The sequence below is a fragment of the Podarcis vaucheri genome (genome assembly GCF_965113315.1).
Source record: "Podarcis vaucheri genome assembly, chromosome: 18".
NCBI classification, from domain to species: Eukaryota; Metazoa; Chordata; class Lepidosauria; order Squamata; family Lacertidae; genus Podarcis; species Podarcis vaucheri.
This window is the reverse complement of record NC_138756.1, coordinates 3,466,320-3,477,634: the sequence shown is the minus strand read 5'-3', so window position 1 is coordinate 3,477,634 and position 11,315 is coordinate 3,466,320. Positions and strand designations below refer to the sequence as shown.

General features: G+C 45.0%; 1 protein-coding gene and 1 long non-coding RNA gene across 2 annotated transcripts in view; one reads left to right on the top strand and one right to left on the bottom strand.

Annotated features, from left to right (window-relative positions):
• ABHD8 (abhydrolase domain containing 8) overlaps positions 1-11,315 on the bottom strand; it is a 47,133-nt gene that overhangs the window by 32,063 nt on the left and 3,755 nt on the right. The window contains exon 2 of the mRNA XM_082206552.1: positions 4,082-4,420. The gene's annotated coding sequence lies outside the window, so the exon portion shown is untranslated. The remainder of the gene's footprint in view (positions 1-4,081; positions 4,421-11,315) is intronic.
• Positions 10,754-11,315, top strand: part of LOC309523108 — a 152,692-nt gene continuing 152,130 nt past the window's right edge. Inside the window, exon 1 of the long non-coding RNA XR_014215257.1 lies at positions 10,754-10,926. This is a non-coding gene — a long non-coding RNA (uncharacterized lncRNA). The remainder of the gene's footprint in view (positions 10,927-11,315) is intronic.

The window sequence follows — 11,315 nt, the reverse complement described above, 5'->3', positions numbered from 1 at the left end:
CTGTTCGTTTAATGGGGGGTTGTTTTTTTTTTAAAAAAGGCCTGCATGAAAATTCTCATCAACATTGCATGCGCAATTGCAATTGAATGCACACATTTTATTTTTAGAATTTTTTATTGATTATTTTAACATAACAAATTATTTCAGCAATTGTATTTCCCCCCCCCCATTTTCCCCCTTCCCTCAGTTCCTCTGTCTGATTTATCAACACATAGTGTTCCCTGCATATTATAAAAAGGTAATGATCTCTAAATTATCCATCTATTACATTAAAAAATAAATTTGTGTATGTTTATTCAAAACCTGCCAAGGAGTCCAATTCATTCTGTTGCTTCTTTAAGTGCTTTGTAAAGGGTTCCCATTCTTCTTTAAAGTCACAGTTGTCCTTGTCACGTAATTTATGCGTCAATTTTGCCAGTTCCACATAGTCCATCAATTTTTCTTGCCGCTGTTCTTTCGTCGGGGTTTCTTCATTCTTCCAACCTTGCGCTATTAAGACTCTTGCTGCCGGCGTCGCATGTTGTTGTTGTTTAGTCGTTTAGTCATGTCCGACTCTTCGTGACCCCCTGGACCAGAGCACGCCAGGCCCTCCTGTCTTCCACTGCCTCCCGCAGTTGGGTCAAACTCATGCTGGTAGCTTCGAGAACACTGTCCCACCATCTCATCCTCTGTCGTCCCCTTCTCCTTGCGCCCTCCATCTTTCCCCACATCAGGGTCTTTTCCAGGGAGTCTTCTCTTCTCATGAGGTGGCCAAAGTCTTGGAGCCTCAGCTTCACGATCTGTCCTTCCAGTGAGCACTCAGGGCTGATTTCCTTCAGAATGGAGAGGTTTGATCTTCTTGCAGTCCATGGGACTCTCCAGAGTCTCCTCCAGCACCAGAATTCAAAAGCGTCCATTCTTCGGCAGTCAGCCTTCTTGATGGTCCAGCTCTCACTTCCATACATCACTACTGGGAAAACCATAGCTTGAACTATATGGACCTTTGTTGGCAAGGTGATGTCTCTGCTTTTAAAGATACTGTCTAGGTTTGCCATCGCTTTTCTCCCAAGGAGCAGGCGTCTTTTAATTTCGTGGCTGCTGTCACCATCTGCAGTGATCATGGAGCCCAAGATGTCGGTGTCGCATACATAAATATATTCTTCCTTTTCCTTGGCAGGTCTTTCCCTACAATCCCTAACAAAAATGCTTCAGGCCTTTTTACAAATGTTAATTGGAACATTTTCTTCAACTCATTATATATCATTTCCCAATTTTTTAAAATTTCTCTACAATCCCACCACATGTGATAAAAGTCCCTTCTTTTTCCTTACATTTCCAACATATATTTGAGCCGGTTTTATACATTCTTGCTATCTGTACTTTAAATTATTAATGCACACATTTTTAATACAGAACAGTTCCCCCTCCCTTAAACAAGATGCAATTTCTCCATATCATTTTCACTAATATATGGGAATATTATTATTATTGCAAACATCCCTCCCAATAACCAACACTATGAGAAATCACTACTTGGGCTATAGAGCTGCATTTGCAAAATCTGGGAAGCTTTTCAGCTTTGATGGAACGCATCATAGAACTGGAGAATTGGGAGGGACCCCTGAGGGTCATCTAGCCCAACCCCCAGCAAGGCCAGAAGGGAGCTCAAACCCAGGACCCTGAGGTAAGGCCCAAAGGGGCCCGTTGAGGCCAGCATCCTGTTCTCACAGTGGCCAAATATCCCTAAGAACATAATAATCTAGGTAGACTGTGCTTCCGACTGAACCAGACTGAGAGACCATTTCAAGGCTCAGGAACCCATTGCAGGTGCTGTGGATTGAATAGCTACTGCACCTTTTCACAATATTCTAATTTTCTGAGTGAAATATACTCAGAGTTGAGGGTGGATTTCATGCCCTTTATTCAGCTCATAGTGGTGAGGAGGAATGGGAGTTCCCCCAGAATGTCTGCCTTATATACATTATTTACACAATGGGTCCCACATGATTGGCTAATTCCAGGATTCTCCTGTAGGCCAATCAGGTTGCGGATTCACTTCCACCTGGAGCTGGATTGGGTGGCTCCTGTGGACCAATCAGACTGCTGCATTCTGGATCCTATTGTTCTAGGACCAATCAGACTGCTGCATTTTGGATCCTATTCCACTCAGTGCATAACACTGAGATTGTTAATTTGGGGTTTTCATCAGCTGTACACCATGATCATCTCAATGATAACAAATAAAGGTTTGACATATCTCGCTTTGCATGTCATTAGTCTATCTCATAGAATCATAGAATCATAGAGTTGGAAGAGACCCCAAGGGCCATCGAGTCCAACCCCCTGCCAAGCAGGAAACACCATCAGAGCACTCCTGACATATGGTTGTCAAGCCTCTGCTTAAAGACCTCCAAAGTAGGAGACTCCACCACACTCCTTGGCAGCAAATTCCACTGTCGAACAGCTCTTACTGTCAGGAAGTTCTTCCTAATGTTTAGGTGGAATCTTCTTTCTTGTAGTTTGGATCCATTGCTCCGTGTCCGCTTCTCTGGAGCAGCAGAAAACAACCTTTCTCCCTCCTCTATGTGACATCCTTTTATATATTTGAACATGGCTATCATATCACCCCTTAACCTCCTCTTCTCCAGGCTAAACATGCCCAGCTCCCTTAGCCGTTCCTCATAAGGCATCGTTTCCAGGCCTTTGACCATTTTGGTTGCCCTCCTCTGGACACGTTCCAGTTTGTCAGTGTCCTTCTTGAACTGTGGTGCCCAGAACTGGACACAGTACTCCAGGTGTGGTCTGACCAGAGCAGAATACAGTGGCACTACTACTTCCCTTGAGCTAGATGCTATACTCCTATTGATACTCCTATTGATACAGATTTCATATATTAGTTTCACCTTTTAAGTTGAATTACTGAAATAAATGAACTTTTCCACGATATTCTAATTTTTCGAGTTTCACCTGAAATTAGTGCATGAAGGGGTTAAGACCATAGAGTAAACTGTCCTGCCAGACTTAGCTCACCTTGGGAGGGACCAGGTAATCAAGGCTTTGTTCCCTTCCAGTCTACCTGACTCAGCTAGGCAGGTTGCTCCAGCGTAGCCCCATGGCTCTCACAAACTGTTCTTGTGTTTGTATACCAACAATTCAGGAACTTTCACCACTAAGCCAAGTTTAATTGCCTATGCAACTGTTTCTGAATGCTGTATGAAATCTGACCTTTGAAGAATTTGTAAGTAAACCATTCTTAATTTACCATCATGCGGTCTTTTCCTAGGCTGGGGGAAGAGGGAAGCTTTGGCATTCACAAGGGCGTATTTTAAAGATCTAACAGTCTATTCTTCCACATTTTGTGTACACACACATGGGTTGTTAGGGACGGCGGGTTAAACCACAGAGCCTAAGACTTGCCGATCAGAAGGTCGGTGGTTTGAATCCCTGCGACGGGGTGAGCTCCCGTTGCTCAGTCCCTGCTCCTGCCAACCTCGCAGTTTGAAAGCACGTCAAAGTGCAAGTAGATAAACAGGTACCGCTCCGGCGGGAAGGTAAACGGCATTTCCGTGCGCTGCTCTGGTTCGCCAGAAACGGCTTAGTCATATTTGAGAAGGCAAAATCTAACAGTCCCTCGGATCTGTCTCTGGTGATGTGGATCCATTACAAGTTAGAAATTAGAAGTATGTCCAGCTGGGACGCGGGTGGCGCTGTGGGTAAAAGCCTCAGCGCCTAGGGCTTGCCGATCGAAAGGTCGGCGGTTCGAATCCCCGCGGCGGGGTGCGCTCCCGCTGCTCGGTCCCAGCGCCTGCCAACCTAGCAGTTCGAAAGCACCCCCGGGTGCAAGTAGATAAATAGGGACCGCTTACCAGCGGGAAGGTAAACGGCGTTCCGTGTGCTGCGCTGGCTCGCCAGATGCAGCTTTGTCACGCTGGCCACGTGACCCGGAAGTGTCTGCGGACAGCGCTGGCCCCCGGCCTCTTGAGTGAGATGGGCGCACAAACCCCAGAGTCTGTCAAGACTGGCCCGTTCGGGCAGGGGTACCTTTACCTTTACCTTTACCAGCTGAAGAAAAGGCAAGAGAAGCCAAAGTGAGTAGAATTACCTGGTGATTGGTAAAGCTTTGCAAATCTATCCGTTTCTGTTTTTCTCAGTTTCTCATTCTTTCATTTTCAATGCTCCACTATTCCATCTCAGTTATTTTGAAGTGGAGGGGAGGAAATCCTCATGAGACCCCACCAGCGTATTGTGTGAATGAGTCCTTTCTCTCTGAATCTACTGTCGCTCTCACTGGGGCAGATCCTGAGTTTTAGTGCTATTTGAAAAGGGAGAAAAATGTCCATTTCACTCTTCTTCCACCAGAGGGCTGTTGAAGGACATTCTATTTTCTATGCGATTCGGTGTAAACATACAGCAGTCAGCAGCAGCTTTTATGCTAAGTGGCCTGGGGGGGACAAAAAATGAAACTAAGATAAATGATCCTGTAATTCTGGATTGTTTCTCTCTTGCTCCTTTCCCCCTTTCTTTCCACGTTCAGCCCCAAAACTCAGATGACAGCAGCAGAGGGATGAAACAGCTGGAACCACAATTGAACTGTAAAATGGTGGTTTACTTGAGTCAAACGAGAGAACCCCCAAACATTTTTTAAATAAAAAATCTCCCTCTCTCTCTCCCTCTCTCTCTGTTTTTATTAAATTTTCTGTTTTACAATGTAGAGTATTCATTTATACAAACCTTAAAATATCAATGACTTCCCTTCTCCTCTTTCCATGGTTCACTTTACATATAAACTAAACCATTTGGTATTCCATTATTATTACTTCCATCAAAACTTATTTACACTGCTGGATTTACAGTCATACCTCGGGTTGAAGTCGTTTCAGGTTGAGCAGTTTCGGGTTGCGCTCCGCGGCGACCCGGAAGTAATGGAGCGCGTTACTTCCAGGTTTTGCCCCTCACGCATGCACAGACGGTCAAAATGACGTCACGCGCATGCAGGGAAGCGGCGAATCGCGACCTGCGCACGCACAGACGCAGGTTGCGTTTACTTCAAGATGCGAACAGGGCTCCAGAATGGATCCCGTTCGTATCCAGAGGTACCAGTGTATATTAATGCTGCCAGCGTTTTCAAGTGTACACAATCCCCCCCATATATTCCATAAACATTTTCCAGTCTTCTTTAAATTCATGTTCTTCTTGTTCTCTTATTCTATACGTTAGGTCTGCAAGCTGCGCATATTCCATCAGTTTAAGTTCCCCTTCTTCTTTGGTTGGGACATCGTTCATTTTCCATTTTTGGGCTAATGAAACATGGGCCGCTGTAGTGGCATACATACTGTATTTTTCGCCCTATAGGGCACTTTTTCCCCTCCCAAAATGAAGGGGAAATGTGTGTGCGTCCTATGGGGCGAATGCAGGCTTTCGCTGAAGCCTGGAGAGAGAGAGGGGTCGGTGCGCACTGACCCCTCTCGCTCTCCAGGCTTCAGGAAGCTCTCCGCAACCCTCGGGAGACCGGCTCCGAGGGTTGCGCAGAGCTGCCTGCAGTCCCCGGCTCAGCGCAGCTCTGCGCGGCCACCGGGAGCCGGGCGCGAAGTCCCGCCCCGTTCCCGATGGCCACGCAGAGCTGCCTGCGGTCCCGGGATCAGCGCACTACTCCCCATAGCCAGCCCCACAAGCTCGGGGGACAGCGGGGAGGCAGAGCGCGCCTTCCCGCTGTTCCCCGACCTGGTTCTTCCAGCCCCGCACCTGGGGGGGAAATTAAATTTTTTTTTCTTTATTTCCCCCCAAAAAAACTAGGTGCGTCCTATGGGCCGGAGCGTCCTATGGGGCGCAAAATATGGTAATAACCCTTTTTGACACCTGGGAATTTCCATCTGAATTATCCCCCCAAAAAGGACTCTGGTTTTTTGGGGGGAAGGTGCTTTTAAACATTTTTTTCAGTTCATTATGGATTATTTTCCAATACTCTTTTACCCTTTTACATGTCCACCACATATGAAAGCACGTTCCGTCCACCTCATTGCATCTCCAGCACTTATCTGATTCAGTCTTACACATCTTAGCAAGTCTACTCTGAGTTAAGCACCATCTGTAAATCATTTTCAAGTAGTTCCCCTTCAAAGAATAACATGCTGTAAACTTCAGATCGATCTGGACTCCAGCTCTCATCAGCCTCAGCCAGGGTGACCAGGGCTCAGAGCAGGACTGATGGGAGTTGCAGTCCAACAGAATCTGGAGGGAGCCACACCAGATACCCATGGCATAAATGTCCATGCAGAACAGTCCACTCTTGTCACATGCAGCTTGATGCTACAACAAATTCATTGGCAAGTAAAATAACCAAGCAAGTATTAGAAATCACCCCAGAATTGGCCTTATTAAACATCTTCCAAGACAACAATGCCCACCTACACCACAAAGAACTCATAACCCACCTACGTTCAGCAGCCAGAAAGACCATAACCAGACACTGGAGAGACCTGTCAGGAGGAAGCATGGACCAAATAGTATGGGAAACAGCCCTACTAGAAAAATTAACCAATGAACTGAAACTGACATGGGGACAAATAGAATCATAGAATCCTAGAGTTGGAAGAGACCCCAAGGGCCATCGAGTCCAACCCCCTGCCAAGCAGGAAACACCATCAGAGCACTCCTGACATATGGTTGTCAAGCCTCTGCTTAAAGACCTCCAAAGTAGGAGACTCCACCACACTCCTTGGCAGCAAATTCCACTGTCGAACAGCTCTTACTGTCAGGAAGTTCTTCCCAATGTTTAGGTGGAATCTTCTTTCTTGTAGTTTGGATCCATTGCTCCGTGTCCGCTTCTCTGGAGCAGCAGAAAACAACCTTTCTCCCTCCTCTAGGTGACATCCTTTTATACATTTGAACATGGCTATCATATCACCCCTTAACCTCCTCTTCTCCAGGCTAAACATGCCCAGCTCCCTTAGCCGTTCCTCATAAGGCATCGTTTCCAGGCCTTTGACACCTTCACCCCTGTATGGCTCCCCTTTATCACACACACAGCCCAACAAGACAATGACAAAAATCCACCAACGGCATACAAATCAATATGGCTAACCGGATCCAAAATACCCACCCACCCCACTCACACATGAAAACAAAGACCACCACAGCAAATCACAAACAAACAACCACACCCTAGGCCAACCCCAACCTCTCTCACCACCAAAGGAACACAAGTGAACAGCAAAGAGAACGGTAGCGGAAACCAGTGGCCTTTCTCCTGGGCATGGTCGGCCAATTGGTGCTAAAGAAGGATAGAACTTTTTTTTATGTATGCAACAACAGCAGCAAGAATACTCATCGTGAAGTATTGGAAGACACAAGATTTACCCACCAGGGAAGAATGGCAGATGAAGGTGATGGACTACATGGAATTGGGGGAAATGACTGGCAGAATCCGTGACCAAGGTGAAGAGTCGGTGGAAGAAGACTGGAAAAAGTTTAAAGACTATTGACAGAAATACTGTAAAATTAATGAATGTTAGAAAAATGTTGGAATGAAGTTATATGGCTTTAGTAGAAATGTTATAAGGAATTAAGTATAAATAGATTATTAGAGCATTAAGGGGGGAAATAAGGTTAGAGTGTGTTAAGACAATTATAGGATAGAAAATAGAGGAAGATGGAAAGGAATTGCTGAAACGATCAATAGAAGTGGAATACAAAAAGGGAGGTGTGAGGAGGTCGTGGAAATTAGTGAAAGAAGGATAAAATATTGAAATTGGACTGTGTCTTAAATGGTTTTTGTTTTGTTTTGTTAGTTGTATGTTAATGTTTTGCAGTTGTTGTTTTTTCTATTATTATTGTACTGTATTAGTGTATGTTTTTTCTTTTTTGGTTTTTTGTAGTGTTGTGTTCAATTTGTTGGAAAATTAATAAATATTATTATTTTTAAAAAACGAGAGAACCTGCACAAGCGACGCTGACACCAAACCCTACATATAGTAAGTAAAATAGAAATATCACCACCCAAACCCCCCACCTCCCCCCTTTCCCCCTTTTCTTCCTAATGTCTCAACAAATTAAACTGATTTGTAAAAATGTTACATGGGGGAGGAAATGCAAGAGAGAGACATTGCGCACACTTTTGTAAATCAAGAAAATCTTTAATTAACAAAAACAACAAAAAAACCCAAATTCATTGGCCTTTAAGATTTTGCCAGAGATTCCTTTTTTTTCTTCTGCAGCAGACAACTGGCTAAACATCAGGAAGAACTTCCGGGACAGTAAGAGCTGTTCAGCAGTGGAACGGTCTCCTGTGGGAGAAACCCAGGAAAGGGGTCGAGTAAAAAGCGCATTGTGAAACACATGTTATTCATGCTTACTGGCATGCTCCGTTTTTGGGAAACGGTTGCGCTTCTTGGCCCTGATCTCACCCCAGCTGTTATGTACTGAGTTGAATAGGATCCAAACTGCAGCAGTCTGATTGGTCCTAGAAAAATAGGATCCAAATTGCAGCAGTCTGATTGGTCCTAGAACAATAGGATTCAGAATGCAGCAGTCTGATTGGTCCAAGAACAATGCAGCAGTATGATTGGTTGGCAGGAACCACCCAATCATGCTCCAGATATAAGTGAATCCACAACCTGATTGGCTTACAGTAGAATTCCAGAATTAACCAATCATGTGCAGCCCATTGTGTAAATAATGTATATAAAGCAGATACTTTGAGGGGACTTGCATTCATTCCTCCTCACCACTATGAGCTGAATAAAGAGCATGAAATCACTTTGCAACTCTGAGTATATTTCACCAGCCTTTCACAAAGTGGTGTCATCCAGATGTTTGGGGCTACAGCTGTAGTCTTTCCCAGCCCCATCGTGGAGCTGCAAAGGCTTGAAGCTTGCAGCGCCTGGGCTCTCATCCCATGGCTGTCCCTTAAAAATTAAATTAAAACTTTAGGCCTGCTTGTGGTTCGTACGAACAACGGAAACTGTCTTAGAATTAATCTAGCCCAGGACTGTCTGCCCTGACTGGCAGCAGCTCGCCAGGGTTTCAGGTTCTCTCAGAACTAAAAAGGTAAAGGGACCCCTGACCATTAGGTCCAGTCGTGGTCGACTCTGGGGTTGCGGCGCTCATCTCGCTTTATTGGCCAAGGGAGCCAGCGTACAGCTTCCGGGTCATGTGGCCAGCAGGACTAAGCCGCTTCTGGCGAACCAGAGAGGGGACGGAAGCGCCGTTTACCTTCCCGCCAGAGTGGTACCTATTTATCTACTTGCACTTTGAGGTGCTTTCGAACTGCTAGGTTGGCAGGAGCAGGGACAGAGCAACGGGAGCTCACCCCGTCACAGGGATTCGAACCGCCGACCTTCTGATCAGCAAGTCCTAGGCTCTGTGGATTAACCCACAGCGCCACCCACGTCCCTTCTCTCAGAACTACCTGTAGATTAATCCCTGTATGTTCTGCATTCAAAGCAACTGCCCTGCCACCAAACAACGGAACTTCCCCATTTATGAAAGATTTAGAAAACTTATTGATTAGAATATTTGTGTGAGATTGTATAGGAAAAATACGGAATAACAGATACAATCTTGCTAAAAGTGTAGATAGGAAGTGCAGTGTAAGCGATGGAAGTCAATGAAATTTTATTATTGAGATATTTGTAGGATAAATTTGGAAGAAATTCTTCCAACTTTTCTTCTTCTTCTCTTTTTTCTTTTTCTTTTCTTTCTTTTCTCTCTTTTGTTCATTTTTTATATATGTGTGCTTATCTGAAATATATATGTATGTATGGTATGTATTTGCAGTATTTTGCTTATATTTTGTAATAATTACCGTATTTTTCGCTCTATAAGACGCACCAGAACACAAGACGCACCTAGTTTTTGGAGGAGGAAAACAAGAAAAAAAATATTCTGAATCCCAGAAGCCAGAATAGCAAGAGGGATCGCTGCGCAGTGAAAGCAGCAATCCCTCTTGCTGTTCTGGCTTCTGGGATAGCTGCGCAGCCTGCATTCGCTCCATAAGACGCACACACACATTTCCCCTTACTTTTTAGGAGGGAAAAAGTGAGTCTTATAGAGCAAAAAATACGGTATGTTAAATAAATTAATAATAATAGAAAAACAACGGAACTTCCCCATTCTGAATAAGGTTTTAGTGGTACCTCGGGTTACATACGCTTCAGGTTACATACGCTTCAGGTTACAGACTCCGCTAACCCAGAAATAGTGCTTCAGGTTAAGAACTTTGCTTCAGGATGAGAATAGAAATCGTGCTCCGGTGGCGCGGCGGCAGCAGCAGGAGGCCCCATTAGCTAAAGTGGTGCTTCAGGTTAAGAACAGTTTCAGGTTAAGTATGGACCTCCGGAACGAATTAAGTACTTAACCTGAGGTACCACTGTATCAATAAAGGGTTGATTTAAATAAGAAGGTGCTTCATATACTGAATTGTTCGCACAAACTGGTAGTGACTCCACCCACAGGGTTTTCCCCAGCCAGGGACTGAATAAAGCATGTGTTCTCGCACTGAGCTTCGGCCCTTCCCTTAAAATTAAATGTGGAAATACAAACGGGAAACTGCTGCAGGAATTTATGTATAGGTTGGGGGGGGTGTTGCCCCTCCAGCAGATATCACGCACATGCAGCCCACTATCAAAATCAGCACACTCACGTTTGTGACTTTTGTGATTTGTCCCCACAAAACACTTCATCACAGTTTCTTCCTATCTATTCAAAGGGCCTTTGCTGCATGATAACAAATGTAAGAATTCACTGATAAGTGAATCTATGTTTTGGCTCGCTGGGAAAACTTCAGAAATTCATATAGAGCTGTGAGCTCAGCTACTCAGCAGCCCCTCTGCCTGAGTGATGATCCCTGGCATCCTGATACCTGAGTGCCAGACAGGTAGCCATTCCAGAAATAACAAACCCAGATGAAGACAAAAGGGTGTGATGAACTTGGCTGGGAAACAGGGAAATGTAAAGCTCTCTTTTGTTACACTGGATGGGTGTTTGGTGGAGGGCAAGGGGAACCATGGGGCAGGGTCCAGGATGCTCAGATTACTGCCACCAGACCTCCCCTTTCATGATGTAACCATGATGCATTAGTGATGTAGTTTGGGGGGGATGTAACATGGGGATTAGCAGCTAATAAAAGTTTGGGTTCTCTTTTGTTTGGGGCTTCCATCTTGTTCTACCTGGTGGCAGGTGGGCGTCCTGTCGTGACAGTCTTCAATCAAGACCAAGCCTACTGGCTGCTGTTTTGCGCTGGTATTCCTGGCTGGTGTCCTTGTTTTTTTGCCCAAGGGAGCCCTCAGATTTCTCCATTAACAAAGCAGTGGGGCACTGAAGCCCCCAGCAGAAACAGA